At 43.2% G+C, this 17,028-nt stretch overlaps 1 protein-coding gene across 1 annotated transcript in view; it reads left to right on the forward strand.

Annotated features, from left to right (window-relative positions):
• ARHGAP20 (Rho GTPase activating protein 20) overlaps positions 1-17,028 on the forward strand; it is a 70,746-nt gene that overhangs the window by 16,110 nt on the left and 37,608 nt on the right. The gene's annotated exons all lie outside the window — the stretch shown is intronic.

Raw genomic sequence — 17,028 nt, forward strand, 5'->3', positions numbered from 1 at the left:
GTTTGAAGCCAGATTTTCAGCCTTTGTTCTGCTGTCCCACAAAACAATTTTCACATGTGACAAAGCCCAAGCTACCAAGTTTCTGCTCTGCACTGCTGGACTTCTGCTCACTTCTCGGATTTTCACAGACAGCCAAATTCTGTGCTGCAATCGCTGGCGGCTTCCACTTTCCTCATGCCTATCTCATCAGATTTTTGAAAGTGATATTTTTACATGCTGAAACTTATTAATATAATTTCACAGTTTCTGACTCTCTGTGACCATTTATAGATATGTGTGTCTGCACACTAAAGGTGTTAAAATATCGGGAATGAAGCTGCTCTTTATTACAGTGTGAAGCATGTTTATGATGTTATTTTGGTGAAAGCTAGAGCTGGGGCTGTTTTAAAAAGGAATTAAGCATGAGTTTTAAAAGGTTTTATAAACAAATCTTTAAAGAGCCCAAAAAGAAAATACCTAAAAAGTCACCCCCACCCAATTTTATTACGTGACTTTTATGACTGAAAAAATTAAAGGTAAAACCTGAGGATTTAATGAGTTTCCAAGGTGGTTTTTTTTTCCTCTCTTTTGTATGTGAAACACTGTTATGCCATTCACAGAGAGGCTGCTCTTCCTTCTCCCAGTGCACATACAGTAAGTGATTCTGGCATGTTATCTTGCAAGGGTCCCATGCCAAATGCTAAATATCCCAGATAATGAAGATCATATGTGTAATCTAGTAATGCATTCCACTTGGCACTAGTCAAATACAGAGTGTTCCCAAAGTCTTGGACATTGTGTTTTCAGGGTTTTAGTCAGAAGATACATGGATGATCCAAGCAATGTGACTAGATGAAGGCTAAAATAATGACTTTTAATAAATGTAAATTGCCAGAAGGCCTTAACTGTCTGTTTTTCATAGGGAAGATGAGTATTTGGTGTTTGAGGCAAATCCAATTGTGGAGAGGAAGAGAATAAAAGTTCATTGAGAGTAACTAACTTGTTAAGTAGGTATTTCAGCTGTAATCATTTTGCTCATTCTTCAGTTGTTTCCATGGTAGCAAATAATTTTGCCTAGCAAAATAATCTCTACAAGGCACATTTGGTTGGTGAGGCTCAGCAGCTCAGTACAGTACTGGGGCATCAAGATGGAGTGCCTGTCACCCCGTCATGCCCCACAACCATTTTACTGATTGTTGCAGCATGAGACCTTTATGGACAGATATGCCCTGAGCCATTACAGCGGAGGCAAATATTGTCCTCAGGCAGCCTCTGGGTTCTACACATTGACCACAAAAACCCCATGCAGCGCTACAGGCTGGGGTCGGAGTGGCTGGAGGGTGGCCAGGCAGAAAGGGACCTGGGGGTACTGGTTGATAGTAGGCTGAACATGAGCCAGCAGTGTGCCCAGGGGCCCAAGAAGGCCAAAGGCATCCTGGCCTGGATTAGGAATAGTGTGGCCAGCAGGGAGCAGGGAGGTCATTGTGACCCTGTACTCAGCACTGGTTAGGCCACACTTTGAGGCTTGTGTCCAGTTCTGGGCCCCTCGGTTTAGGAAAGATGCTGACTTGCTGGAACGTGTCCAGAGAAGGGCAACAAAGCAGCTGGTGACGGGTTTGGAGCACAAGCCCTATGAGGAGAGGCTGAGGGAGCTGGGGTTGCTTAGCCTGGAGGAGGCTCAGGGGAGACCTTATTGCTGTCTCCAACTACCTGATGGGAGGTTGTAGCCAGGTGGGAGCTGGTCTCTTCTCCCAGGCAACAAGCAGCAGAACAAGAGGACACAGTCTCAAGCTGCAGCAGGGGAGGTTTAGGCTGCACAGAAAGAGTGACTGGCCATTGGAGTGTGCTGCCCAGGGAGGTGGTGGAGTCACCATCACTGGAGGTGTTTAGGAGAAGACTTGATGGGGTTTTCACACACCACCAACTGTGCTGGTTTCAGGGGCAGATCGTCTCAAGACCAGGACAGGAGGTGGCATGGCCAGATGCTGTCCCAGTGTACTTCCGTTTCAAATGCAAGTGTTGTAGTTTGGGTGGGAGATGGTTCCCTTACAGGCTGCAAAAGAGAGGTAGCGGGAGAGGATAATGGCGTAACAAGTCACTTTGAATCTGGTGCTATGTGCTGCAGGAGAATATTTACAGTGTCTGAGGCAGAAATAGCTGTCAGGCAAGCCAAGGCCTTGGCTAAGGGTTACTCCCTGGTGTGGCCCTCACTCAACATCCCATGGCTTGTGAGAGGCCTGCTCAGGTGGCGAGGGGACAGGTAGCTAATACTAGGCATGCAAAGCAACATTTCTAAAGCCTTCCCCTCTATCCTCAGCCCCCACATGGTGTGGTCGCAAGAGATGAGGGCTCTTAAAAGCTTTCATCCACCCTTAGGAAGAAGCATGCCATGGATGGAAGTCCTTGCAAGGCAGTCTTTCTGAAGCCACAGCACGTGTGGGTTTTTGGGAAGCACAAGGACTGTCGCTATTGTCAGAGTGGTTCCCCAAGGTGAAAATCAAAATGACAGCACCTTGGGAACAGCCCTGTGTTCTCTACTCCTTATTCTAACCATCCTTTAGCTGGGAGACTCTAATACACTCAAGAGTACAGAAGACTTATTTTGTGAAAGAAAGGAAGGATACAGGCAAAATCCCACAAAACAGAGTTTCTCAATGTGAGGGATTAACTCATCTTATCTTATTTCAGAGCTTTTTCCATGAAGCTTCAGCTGCAGGAGTCATGTGGTTATAAAAATCACATTTCTAATTGTCAAGATGGAGGGAAAATCCTGTTCCTAAGGACTCAGTCAGCGAAGCAAGTGAAAAGTTGTTTAACTCTGGGTTCAATTCTTAAATTTAATTCAGCTTTGAATGTTGTGATCAGGGTTTTTTTCAGAGATTTTCCATTTCAAGAAAAATTGTGATGTTTTATGATTTTATGCTTAATCAATGGGATTGCCCATTGGAATGGGCTGCCTGGGGAGGTGGTGGAGTCGCCGTCATTGGAGGTGTTCAAGAGAAGGCTTGATGGGGTGCTTGGTGCCATGGGTTAGTTGTTTAGGTGGTGTTGGATTGGTTGATGGGTTGGACGCGATGATCTTGAAGGTCTCTTCCAACCTGGTTTATTCTATGTATTCTATCTGAATGAGCAGAAATCTCTGTCTGAGAAATTTCCCAGGTTTCTTCCTTCAGTGTGTCACGTGTGGAAAAATAGTGTGTGTTTTTTTCAAGACACTGTGTGGTATCAAATTGCTCTTCCTTTTTAATGGAACTGCATGCAATTAAGGCAACTTGTGACAGTATTGTACCAGTTCCAACCCAAACCATTCTATGATTATGTGAGTCTATGAAGTTGTTATTTTTTTATATTATTTCTAATTCATGCTTGATTTGAGCTAATTATGACACTGGAGTATTGTTTCCTTAAACCATGTGCTTGAACGCAGAAGTTATTTTTATGTAGTAATAGCCGGGGATAAAATTTTATTAACTGTTAACAAGGAACAAAGTGAACTTTCTGAGGCCTCAAATGGCCTTTTTACTCAGAGATTTGCATTCCTGTCCCCCTGCTGTGTTTTTTTTCTGTTCTGTTTTGTGTGTGAGCGTGTGTGAGTATGTGTGCATATGTTTGTTTTTGATAAAACCCATCAGTTCTTCATTTCTGACATACAAACTGGCTTACAGCGATGTTTGTACATCTGGAGAGTGAAATGAGCTGCAGCTCTCAGAGATATGCTGCCCTTTTAATGAAAAGGACTAGAGGTAACAAGAAGAAAAGCTTGGAACCAGGGCTTTGGAGGGATTGGAGTTTAAATGGGGGATTAATTTTACAATAAATGACTAACAGTTTAACACTGGCGCTTTAAGCTGATTCCCCTTAGGACAGATTTGTGACAGTTCTAAGATGAAGGCGGCAAGGGGGCACTGCATATTGGGATGAGTGCAGGGCTCCGCTTGTCCAGATTTCTCACTGTCCACATCTGGTTTTGGCTGCAGCTCATTTTGGGGGCTTTTTGGATTAGGCTTTGAGGAATGGCAGAATGCAGCTGTTGTCCAGTCATGGCGTATCCCCGAGTTTTAGACAATAAAATCTCTGCCAAATGACAGTCTGGCCAAGCAGTTTGGGCAGCAGCATACCTGAGGAAATCACAGACCAACTCGATCAGACTGCTATGTGACCATTTATCTTGTGTAAATAAGCAGAAAGCCTCTAATGATGTGCAGGCTGATGTGCAGCCTCTGGTGCTCTCACCTCTGGCAACAGCCAGCACAAAATACACATTGAACTCTCTGCCTAACTCATACAGCATTGGTTATCCTAGTCCAGTTGCTTCCTCGTGGTGTGCAAAACTGCTGGTGAAGGAGTTTTTAATCACATCACAGGAATAGCAGTCTGTCTTTAGAGTTCTTCTGTGCCCATGTCTTAAGGGGCTATATCAAATGAAGGACAACAGGCATCAAGGACAAGACATGGGAATAATTTCAGTACCTGAATCTAAACCCACAACTTTATAAACATCATTTCAGTAGCTTCCTGACCTCCTGAGTCCCTTTGTTCTTTAGTGATTCTTCTACTGAACAGATTGCTCCCTAAACATCTAGAGTTGTGCTTGTGCACATCCCAGTAAAGCATGACAGTTGGCAGCACTGAACAGGTTTGTGTCTGTCCTAGTTTCTGAGGGAATAAAGTTAATTTGCTTCCTGGTAGCTGGTATAGTACTGTGCTTTGACTTTAGGATGAGAATAAACACTGCTTTGTGAAAGGCTCCTGAGAAGCTCCATCCACTAGTCTACAAACCCTGTTTCACCTACCTGGGCAAGAGCAATACCCTCACAAAAACAGTTGCAAATGTTGCTCTCTCTTAAACTTCTGGCTGATTCCAGTTTTCTGAAGTGTTTTAAATAATTATTTAGAGCAGTGGTTTTCAAGTATGCAATATCAGGGCTGAAGTGGGAAGGAGTCTGTCTCACTGGGTATTTTGTCAGGGAGAGATCATGTTTTATGTTGTAACCAAGGTTTGTGCCATCTAGCAAGCTTGGCGTAAGCTGTGGTAGGTGTTTCTAAGCTGCTTCTTAGGAAGGTCTCCACAGACCACCACTGCTCTTTGACCTTGAAATCAGTGTGCTTTCAATAGAATTTAATCATGAGGTTCAGCGTTTTGCCTACTTATGCAATCCATCCTCTGCTTCCTGGAAGAGTGATGTAACTACTAAAGCAGAGGGTGTTTGGAGTGGGTGAAGGCTTTCCTTCTCTCTCCTACAGTTGAAGCTGGGCCATTGTGCAGAAGGACATGCAATATTCCTGGGACGAAATCCCTTGTATTCACAGGAGTGATCTTGGCTCTGTAGATAAATAGTAAAAGCACTTGAGAGGGAAAAGACCAACAGCTGTTCCCAGGATTATTTTTGCATGTCACGTTCTGACACATCCAGGTTCAGCCTGTGCTATTTTCTACCTGAAAGTGGCTGTAAGTATTGAGATGAGCGTGCTGATTCAGATCCCTGTGCACTCTATTGGGAGACCATGCACTGAACACTGACTGCATTCAACAGGAGTAGGTATCTAAGTACACCTGAGTGCATCCTAGGTCTTCATGGCAGGATTGTTTAGAAAATGCAAAGAATGTTAAAGACCTTTGCCTGAATGAATAAGCAGAGCTGAAGTGCTTTCATCCATCTTCCTTTCCAACTGCATGTTCTCACAATAAAAACATCCAGTATTTTGTCACACATTTGGTCTCTGAGCCCCTTGGACTAAGCAACCTCACACTCGTTCCCCTCACTTTTGTTGTCCAAGAGCAGGACAGGTTTTCCAGTAGGTGGTGTGTCAAGTTTCTGCAAGGAGGACACTAATCAGACATGGGCAAGCTCTTCTGGCATATTAAAGGCCCAAATAAACATGGGAATGTCATTGTGTGAAAGGCTCTTGCGTTTCCCCTTCTCCAGGCTGCAGGTAAAGGGTCTGTGCCTGCTTCTCCATCACCATCAGCTGCAGAGATGTCTGGAATCCTCTAACAGCTTTTGCCCTCAGCTCAGATCACTGGTGGAATAGAACCCTCTGACTAACCTGCCCGAGTTGCTATGTGAAAATCTCATTGACTATGTAGGCAGTTGTAGGAGAGCAAACAGGTGCATGTGGCTGCAGCTACTTTGTCTGCTGGCTGTTCATAAGGAATGTGGGTCATTACACTTACAGTAGCCGACAGCGGCAGGCATATCAAGTAATCTCTTCCCTGTAATAGGATAATTCCTGTGCTGTAGTACTAGTATCAAAATATGGTTTAAAGCCCTTGAGGCAAGCCAAAGCCAGCTTTGTTTCTGTTACAGCTGGGGCAGGTACAGTGAAGTCACAATCCCTTCTTCCCTGTGGCATCCATATCAGTTGTCTCTCACAGGGAAGGGATCCTTAAAAACTTAGGCCAATACAAGGCTGGCCAGATCCTTCCTTCATGTCTGCAGTGGAGCTTTGTGGAGTTCGCTCCACAGTCTCCCACAGTCGTGGGGATAGAACCAAGGACAAACAGCAGTGGCTGCAATGAGAGCTGCAGCTTGTGGGAGGATAAAGTGTGGTGAAGGGGCTTATCTTTTAAAGGCAGTACTTGCAGCTATTTATAGGCCACCTTCTCTGTGATTACTTTGTTTACAATCAGCAAGTTTTCTCCTGCAAAAGGGCAATCAGGGAATAGCGGCTGGTGGATTCCAGGTTTGCTTTACCTGGCCGCACATTTGAAGTCTTGCACTGTGTTTGTTCAATGCATTTGCCTTCCTGAAAACCTGTTGTCACCCAACTGCAGACTCTATGCAGGTGACATGAGCTGTGGAAGGGAAGAGCCTAACTGAGTTACTTATTAAAGAATGGGAAAATGGGGGGGCTAAAGTGGAATGACTGTTGAGCAAGAAATGTTGAGAGACCTTGAGCAGGCCCCTTGATATTACCTGATAACTAAGTGATGTGACTGACAGTCAATAAAGCTAGGCAGCCACCTAGAAAATGCTGTTTCCCTGTTAAAAGGGACACAAAAGTGCCTTATTCTCGCCCATGTAATATGTAGGTGCAGACCATTAGGTAGGCAGATGCATGGAGGCTCACTAACAGCCATGCTTGACCTGTTTCGCAAAGGTCTGCAACATGTCCTGGCTATTTTTGGTAGTCCAGAATTCCTGGCTGTTACATGACCTGCCCTGAACTCTTGCAATACAGTTTGCAAGAAGATACCTGAAACCTCCTTTTGAAGGAAAGGTTAGTTTTGTCCACGAGGCAACACAAAATCAATGGAATTGAGCTAGGCTTTAAAATTACCTAGCTGTGATTAAGTGGGATTAAATGTCTCAATTGTGATTACCGCTTCTGCCAAAAACTTAAGGAAGGGCAGAAACCTTATCCCTTCAGACTACTAAAATAATACTGGATCCTCCTAGAGGGACATGGGTGAAACTGAGTTCCCAGAGTGCTCTCTGGTATGCTTCTGTGGAATGGGTAAGAAGGAACTAGAGTGGAATTGACAAAGGTAGGCAGAGCCTCCAGACTGCAGGCTACAGAAAGCTCCTGAAAGCCCTGACAATCATGGTGCAGGACTGCAGTGCTTGGTCATTCAGTTCTGGCCTTTTCCTCCCCCCCCCCCCCCCTTTTTTTTTGTTCCCTTCCTGATGTTTGGTTGTTTGGTTTTTGTTTTTTTTCCTTCTAAACAGCAAAATCTTTGTTTGGGTAGAAAATGCCTATGATGGCATTTCTCTGGTGCAACTCAAGGTGATGCTGCTATGTCACTCAGTAAAACAAGTGGGAAGTGCTGTGGGGAACAGAGGATCAATTCTTCCAAAGTTCAGAAAAGGTTTTGTTGGTTTCTGCATATGAACATGTCCTCCCTCAAACCAATCTCCCCTGGACCAAAACACTTTGAATTTGTTGATTGTTAGCAGAACTGTATATAGCAGGCCTGGAGGACACCCACACTGCAAGAGCTTTTCAACACGATTTAAGTAACATGCGCTAAATTCTTTACTGGTGGAAACAGGCAAAATATCACCAAAACGTGTGGTGCTAATTGATACCAATGAGGAGTTTTGCCCCTGTGCTAGATTTTCAGAGTAAACACCTTGCAGCTGTTTGTTAAAAATAAAACAAAAAACCCTTGGAAGCAAACCAAACCACAAGTGTGTTTTCCTGTCTCCAGCCACCATACTGTAGTACATATTTGCTCTGCGGAGAATATTGTCCTTTTGGCTATGTAGAAATTGCTTAAGTGCAGCTTGGGTTTAGTTATGCTGCCAAGCTTCCATCCTGAAATGTGTGAGGATTTTTTTCTTCCTAATGATGCATTTTTACCCTATGGCCATGTGATATTTTACTGCAAGTCTTAATAGTTTACTGATTTTTGGAAGACTACAGAAAAATAATACAGTTAGGTGCCTCAACACCTGGAAGGTTTATTGTGAACCACATTATTCCTCATAATAGTTTTTACTTCTTTTAATAACATTTTGACATCATGCAAAGATTATTTCAGATAGTTGCAAATCACTCTTTAGGATCCTAGAGTAATTTCAGTTTGAGTATTTTCTCAATGTGTTTTGAATTAAAACGTGTACCTTGGATTTTAGAAGCAGAGGATTGGTACCTGACTTCCTGAATGTAATCGGTAGCCCTGATTTCTGCCCTAAAATAAAAATTTATCTCTTTATCTGAGCACAATTTGTTCCCAGTCTCTATTAAATTTCATCTTCTTTCCATCTCCTGTGCTGGAGAGGGAGTTGCAGTGCATTTCACAGTGTCACAGTGTATTGGAGGTTGGAAGGGACCTCAAGAGATCATCAGGTCCAACCCCCCTGCCAAAGCAGGATCACTTAGGGTAGTCTGCACAGGAATGCATCCAGGTAGGTTTTGAAAGTCTCCAGAGAAGGAGACTCCACAACTCCCCTGGACAGCCCGTTCTAGTGCTCCATCACCCTCACTGTAAAGTTTCTCCTCATGTTGAGGTGAAATCTTCTATGTTCAAGTTTGAGCCTGTTGCTTCTTGTCTTATTACTGTGCACCACCAAAAACAGCTTGGCCCCCTCCACTTGACACCCACCCCTCAGGTATTTATACACATTTTGATCCAAAATATCTGTGATGCTGTTGGGACAGACTGCTTTATCTTGGGTGCAGTATTTTCTGCTGCAGCTTGCTAAGGGCCAGCCACTTGCATGGGTAGAATGAGGATAGCCCTGTCCTAGAGGCTGTGAACCAGGGCTGATGCGTGCTCCAGGGCATAAGGCTTTCCATGAGATTCACAGGCACAGTCCTTAACAGAAAATGCAGGGGTGAAAGGTGACTGCCTTGGATTTATTCAAACACATTACTCATAAAAAAGAAGCTGGAATCATTAAAGCACACTTATAAAGTAGGAGCCTGCATTTTAATACTTAGTAGCTAATGTTCTTTGAAAAACTGAGCAGATCCTGGTTGTTTAATTGTACAAAAGCTACTGTACACATTGGTGATGGCCTAGGGGACTTTAACAGAGTGCTGCAGAAAATAGATGTGCTATTTCTGGAATGCTGTGCTGTTTTCACAAAGTGCTGCTTCAACTATGTAAGATTTACCATAGATAACAGCAAGCAAACATGCCCAGCATCCTCCTTAGCATAGCAGGGAGTTGACAGTAGATTTTCAGAGATGGGTTGGCAGCATATGCAATTCAGAGAGTTCTATGCTTGTCTCTCCAGGTCCCTTCTATAAATAGTCAGTGTAAGATTACAACAGCATACTAACTTTATAACAGCCCATATCTTACCTATCACCTTTCTGGAAAACACTCCTACACTCCTGGCTGATACTTTTTGTGCCTACTTTCACCCTTCAGCTATAATTATTTATTAGCAGAAAGTGCAGTATAAAATTAGATGAAATGCACATTCTGGATCATGAGGAGTTGATGTGGGAAGATCCTGAGCACATGAGTGACTTGCTGGGACACTGGTCATGGCTGCAAGGCAGTGACAGTGGGAGTACCTAGCACCTTTTAAAATTGAGAGGGTTTTTATTATTTTTTTTTAAATACAATATGTCTGTCTAAATAATGCTATGAGCTGCAAATTACTTTGTGTGGGTGAGCCTTGTCTACATGGATCCTTGTTCATGACAAAAATTACTGTTAGTGCTGGGCCCTGAAACCAGCAGGTGTTTACATGGCCATTCCAAAGAGGTAGTGAGGCTGAGGCTGGCTGGGGTGAGCAAGTCATGGGCAGGTTGTGCATGGTGGTTGCCTTCCCTGTTTTCTTCATCTGTAAACAGTTAGTGAATGTGTAAAGAGTTCATCTGTAAACAGTTAGTGAATGTGGCAGAAGCCATGTCACAAGGACATCTCCAGCTAGATAGCATTAGTGTTCAGAATCATGTGGTGTCTCCTAGTTTCTGTCCTGGATGTTAGGAAGAAGTTCTTCACAGAAAGAGTGATTTTGCCATCGGAATGGGCTGCCCAGGGAGGTGGTGGAGTCACCATCACTGGAGGTGTTTAGGAAGAGACTGGATGGAGTGCTTGTTGCCATGGTTTAGTTGATTAGATAGTGTTGGGTGATAGGTTGGACTCGATCTCAAAGGTCTTTTCCAACCTGGTCTGGTCTATTCTATTCTATTCTATTCTATTCTATTCTATTCTATTCTACATTTGATTTGAGCAAATTATCAAGTACCTGCACTGGGCTTTTCTTGTTCCACACTATTCTTCAAAGACAAAGTCCCTTACTAATAAATTTTGGAAGCAGATCTGCTATGTGTAAGGCAATTGTAGCCTCCTTACTCTCCCCAGACTATCTAATGTGGAGTGTGACTCTTATGTGTTTTAATGAGCTGTCAGCATGACAGAGGCTAAGTTCATCAGGAGTGCGAACAGGGCTGCAGTGTTTCAGTGTACAAGAAAGGCTCTTCTTTCACTTCATTTTTGCATACAGAATGTGATGTTCTGTTGCCATTATTTTGTCAAGCTGGTAGGACATAATACAAGTCACATCCAAACTGTCAGTTATGATGAAATTAGATACGTGTTGATGTCCTGAAATGTTAATATTGCACTCATCTGTGCCCTAGCAGCCCTGCAAGGCAGATCAGTACTCGCTGCAGTGTTGCAGGTTTGTAACTATTTTTTCTGCCTTATCTAAGAGGAGACACACCAAATTGCAGCTCCTTACTTTTGGTTGGTTAAAAAATTGTTCTCAATGCTTATTAAGTTAATTATCTTGAATGCAAAATACCTTCTACCCGTGTGATTATGGGCAATATGTCTTATGTGTTGAAAGATTTTCATCTTGGCTTCCATGCTCCAGTTAGCAGGGCCTGGCTCATTAGCAAAAATATGAAACAAGCATCTATTAAGCTGCTATTGAGTTTCTTCTCACATGGAATTTTGGAAGCTTGAGGGTCTGAGTAGGAGGTACAGGGAAAAAAAAAAAAGAAAAAAGGTGCAAATATTGTTACCTCTTCTACTAAGAAAATCAAAGATCTTGGCTTCTAGATCAGGATCTCTTTTGGGAGCATCTCTGCTGGTCACAAATCACATGTTGGCCCTGACTGATAAATCCATTTTGGCAAAATTCTGTAATGTGGGCTGGGCTGTAGATGTTTCCTACTGTGCAGATAGCTGCTGTTTTTACTAGCCTTGAAAGGATGTGAACAGCTCCTGCTTCTCTCAGTGGGCTGCTCTACCCCAACGCTGTGACTCGGTGTAAATGCTTTACTGAGAGACACTGAAGTTGGAAATTCATTTGCTTTACTTTTCCTGAAAGATAAATTGTTGGTTACTTAATGCCATCCAAAACTGGCCTTTGAGGTACATAAAATAAGTCTGTTGTCACTGAACACTGTGAGGAGGGATGACAACTACTCTGCTTGGTGGTCCCTCTAGCCTGTAACCAAAACAAGGTTAGGTTTATACCATAAGCTGCAAGCTCTGTGTATATAAGGCACAAAACTGAGCTTCTGGTCCTTACCTGGGCTTCAGCACTGGCACAAGCATGCAGTATTTTTGCCTGTGGTGCTTATGTGTGAAATGAGTATAGGCTGAAGGTGAGAGGCATTTTGAAAGGTGTTATGGTGTATGTGTGTTTGACAGACCAAGCTCAGCCTCTCACGTGGCTGGGCCAGCTCAGATTTCAGCCTTCCGAATAGATGCCATTTCACTGCTCTGCTAAGGAAAAGGTGCATTTCTCATCTACCTCTTGTAAAGGACTTCAGAGGTTGAAGAACAAAGTGCTATTTTATTTCAATAGATTTCTGTTGTGTGGAGCACATTAGTGCTGCATCATAAGAGGAAATCACCTTTGTCTTCTGTGGCTGCCGAGATGTCATCAGTGGGGAGAAGTTCTGGCAGAGAACAACAACAAAAACAATGGAGTAGGATTCAGGATGAAGCGTGAGCAGTTTGTGAGAAGGATGTTGTATAGCTGAGACACCTGCAGTAGCTCATTCCAGCTTAGGTACCTTGGAACAGAATGTTCTCCTCAGGCATCTTATAGCTTAATCCAAATCACAGATAGGCTGAAGTCATCATCAACTGAAGACAAGGGAAAGCTTCCCATTGGCATAATGACATTTGGATTATGGACTTAGTAACCACTCAAAGTAGGCTGTTAAACTCTCCTTTGGAAAATGGAATTTATTTAATTGTTTTCACTACAAATAGGGAATAAAGCCAGCATTTCCGTTACACCAAGAATAAACACGTTGAGGGTCATTCCATTACTGAGAAACCCCAAGGAAGCTTTGCAAGGGGAAGAAGCTGTAGTATTTTTTTGTGCTTCTGTGGTTTCTGGTAAATACAGGATTGGCAAAGTGAGCAGTGATGTGTTTGCTTTCACATGGAATGCAGCAGGGATGTATGTTGCAGTGTTTGGCTGACTATTTTGGATTTCAACTTCATAGATCACACCTACAAAACTGAAGAGTTCTTTTCACTCATTCTGTCATTTGTATAAGTACAAAATGCCTGGTTTGATAAATTTGAAAAATAATAGGTGTGAAAAAGTAGGTTCTGAGAATGCCAGGAGAAAAATCTTCAATTATCTTTCTACTAATTTCAGCCAGTAGAGTGATTTTAGTCTTTTTCTGAATAGCTCAAGAATATCACCATAGATATCTTCAAATTACATAGTTACTCCTTGGTTAAAACCACTCCTGGAAATTTCAGATCCACAAAACAGTACTTCTAGGAAGAAATGTTGACTTCAGACTAGAGTTGTACAATGGCAATGCCTTCTAAACATCAGTATCAGCTTTGCTTCGACCTGGAACTGCTTGCTGACTCAGCAAAGATATTCCCATATTTTGGCAATCAGTTCAACAGTTCCTTCTTAACAAATCTGGGTGGTGCCTTTTTTCCTGGTGACTGGAAAGATGCTACTTTCATAGAATCACAGAATCAATAAGGTTGGAAAAACCTCAAAGATCATCAAGTCCAACCTGTCACCCAACACCTCATGACTACCAAACGATGGCACCAAGTGCCATGTCCAATCCCCTCTTGAAGACCTCCAGGTACAGTGACTCCACCACCTCCCTGGGCAGCACGTTCCAATGGCTAACAACTCTCTCTGTGAAGAACTTTCTCCTCACCTCGAGCCTAAACTTCCCCTGGCGCAGCTTGAGACTGTGTCCTCTTGTTCTGGTGCTGGTTGCCTGGGAGAAGAGACCAATCCTCTCCTGGCTACAACCACCCTTCAGGTAGTTGTAGAGAGCAATGAGGTCTCCCCTGAGCCTCTTCTTCTCCAGGCTAAGCAAACCCAGCTCCCTCAGCCTCTCCTTGTAGGGCTTGTGCTCGAGGCCTCTCCCCAGCCTCGTTGTCCTCTGGACACATTCAAGAGTCTCAATGTCCTTCTTAAATTGAGGGGCCCAGAACTGGACACAGGACTCAAGGTGTGGCCTAAGCAGTGCTGATTACAGGGGCACAATGGCTTCCCTGCTCCTGCTGGCCACACCATTCCTGATGCAGGCCAGGATGCCATTTGCCTTCTTGGCCACCTGAGCACACTGCTGTGTTGGGGTTTTATGTGTGTTAATCACAGAACAGCTTTTAGGGCAACACAGTGAAGGCAGAAGAGGCAGACATGGCTCTAATACCACTGACTTTTACTTTTTAAATTGTATCAGAAATTGCCTTGTCTTTAGTACTGAGTTTTGTGTAATTCTATTCAAAGGAATTTTCAAAGAATCAGTATTTGAGTGCTTAGCACTTTTTCACAATTAGACCCATTTAATGGCCAGAAAAGTCAATGAGCCATTAAAAGTGAACTCCAAAAATATCTCTCTTACATAAATCCCTACTCCTGAGGGGATAGCTGATCTGCATTTTTTTTCCAACATAACAAAGCTTGTGTTTCATTCATATCTTGTAACAATGGAATATTAATTGAGAAGATCAAAAATATGCCTTCCAAAAGACATTTTTGTTACTGCTGGTAAAATTCCTCCATGTTCCTTCATGCTATGGCTTTAGAAGGCTCTGGATGAATTAATGGCTTTGATTTTTTGCTACTTTGTTTCAAAGGAAGTCAATATTTTAAGGGTTGGTTTGTTTGGGTTTTTTTAGTAAGACTTAAGAGGTAAACTATCAAAGTAAGTGAAAGGTCTTATCAGAATTGACAGATATGCTTGAAAGGCACTGGGTCAAACACAGATTTATTGCAATAATCTTTTAATGGAGCACTTCCCCTACAGGGCCTGGCTGCAGGAGCTGGGGCTGTTCAGCCTGGAGAAGAGAAGGCTCTGGGGAGACCTTATGGTGGCCTTCCGGTACCTCAAGGGGCCCTGCAAGAAGTCCAGGAAGGGACTTTTTACAAGGGCTTGTAGTGATAGGATGAGAAGGAATGGATTGAAGCTTAACGAGGGAAGATTTAGACTGGGTATTAGGAAGAAATTCTTATAGTAAGGGTGGTGAGTCTCTGGAACAGGTTGCCCAGGGAGTTCCCTGGAGGTGTTCAAGGCCAGGCTGGGTGAGACCTAGAGCAACCTGGTCTAGTGGAACATGTCCCTGCTGATGCCAGGAGGGTTGGAACTGGATGACTTTAAGGTCCCTTCCAACCCAAACCATTCTATGAATCTGTGAATCTCTGTAGTAAAGGACAGCAATGGAGATGTAAGACCCTGACCCTATAGGAACTTCAGTAGGGGTGGGCACATCAGTCTGTGTTTATCAATGCTGATTTGGTTACAGCAGTGTCACATGAAAGGTCTTTTTTCCTACCTATTGCTTTTACCAGGTTCAAATATAAGTGACTGTTTCTCTGTCCTAACCTTTGAGGTACAGGCCATGCATGGCTTTCGTACAGGTGGACCTGACTTCTACTTAAGTTTGTGTCAAATGCTGCTAGGAAGTTTATGAAATTGAATTCCTGCAACCTATCAGTCACTGACAAACCAATGAATTCCCAGTCCCATGGAAGTGGCAGGGTAGGGGACATGTTTGCTCTTCCCCTGACTCCTGTTGCTGGCCACACACCATGTATCATTATTGTATTGGACAAAAACTCCTCTCTCTGCTTGAAGCTCCATGCTCCTGGACACCATTTCTTCTCAGGAATAATCTAGTAACTTAGATTTGCATTATTCATTCTGAAAGTCATTCTTCTTCTTTCTCTCTTCCCTGAAGAGGCAGGCAATGTAAGGCATGATTAAGAGACAGTTTAAGACAAATTAAGTTGAGGAATTATTTCAAAAACTTATACTCCCAGCCAGAAAGGGGAATTCAGGGCCAAACAAGGCTCTCCCAGGAAGGTAGAGATCCTCACTGACTCCTTACAGATCAGTGAAAGTGTGTCCTGCTAATGCAGGCCAATCTCAGATCTTATCCTTTCTCTCGCAGCTGTCAGGATTTCCTGATTATTTTCCTGAGTAATCCAGCTGCAGGCATCAAGGAGAGTAGAACTGGAAATGATGCATGCTCGAGGAGGTGTACAAGAAGGTTTATGACCTTCTTTGAAGGTTTTCTCTGCTCACTCTTGTTTTCTTTCCTATCTCCCATTTGTTTTGTGACTTTCACTGCTGTGCCTTTCCTTGCCAAGCTAATCATTTTTTTCTTTTTTTTTTTTTTTTAACAAGAAAAAAAAAAGTAAACACAACACATTTGACTGAAAATTGAACTGATTCAGAAATGGTTCCTTTGGAGGTACCTTTGGGGAAAGCAAATAATTGAAAAGTTGCATTTAAGAATTAGGAGTGAAGATGCAGATAGGTCCTGGGTTTGACCCAGAAATTCATGATTTAAGGTGCACCACAGTGCAGGAGACCTAAGTTCGGTTCTGTCACCTGCCTGTGAGAATTTGAAGCCATACCTCTAGGTTTCTAAGGGAGATCCTGACGTGCAACCAGCTTCTAGAGAGCCCTAAAGGAGGAGGGAGTGTCCTCCTCTCAGCCCAGATATCTGCTGTCAAGGCTCAGAAACTAGAGATAACTTGGGTGATATACTGAGTGAGATATCATTACTCTGGAGAAACTCTTATTTCTGCCTCAGTAGCTATTAAGCCACCTTCTGTAGAACAGTTAGATCAGGACACATTGAGGGAATCATGTCTCCACCATCAATAACCTTCGACTTCAACCTCCGTAGCAAAGATCAGCATCTTCCAGGAGAGAGGCTGATCTTTTCCCCATAGGCTTGGGTTTGAATTATCCAGCAGCCGCTACATATGGCAGCCTCAGAAAAGCATAGCTCTGTTCCATATACACAGAGAAACCTACAACAGGAGCTTACTTCAATGCACGTGGGTTATGTGCTGGAAGAGAGAGAGGCTGAGCAGCCTCTTTCTGTGTTGCATCTAGTCTGTATCTGGTGAGGTTCAGTTGCACCTGATGTTTGTCCTTGGTTCTGAATGTTTTCAATCAATTGCTTTTATGCACTTGATATATATGATTAATATGAGTCCTCCCCAAGGCAGGTGTGCAATTAGCTATTCATTATGCATATGTCTCCACTCTCTGTATGGAGAGCCTACAGAAACTGCAATATATTCTCTAAGACAAATACAGACAGAGAGGGTTATGTATGAAATTTTGTCCTTTGCTAAATGCTGTCTATGTGCTTGGGCTACAAGAGACTCAGAG

Source organism: Dryobates pubescens, chromosome 10 (assembly GCF_014839835.1).
Source record: "Dryobates pubescens isolate bDryPub1 chromosome 10, bDryPub1.pri, whole genome shotgun sequence".
In the NCBI taxonomy this organism is placed as follows: domain Eukaryota; kingdom Metazoa; phylum Chordata; class Aves; order Piciformes; family Picidae; genus Dryobates; species Dryobates pubescens.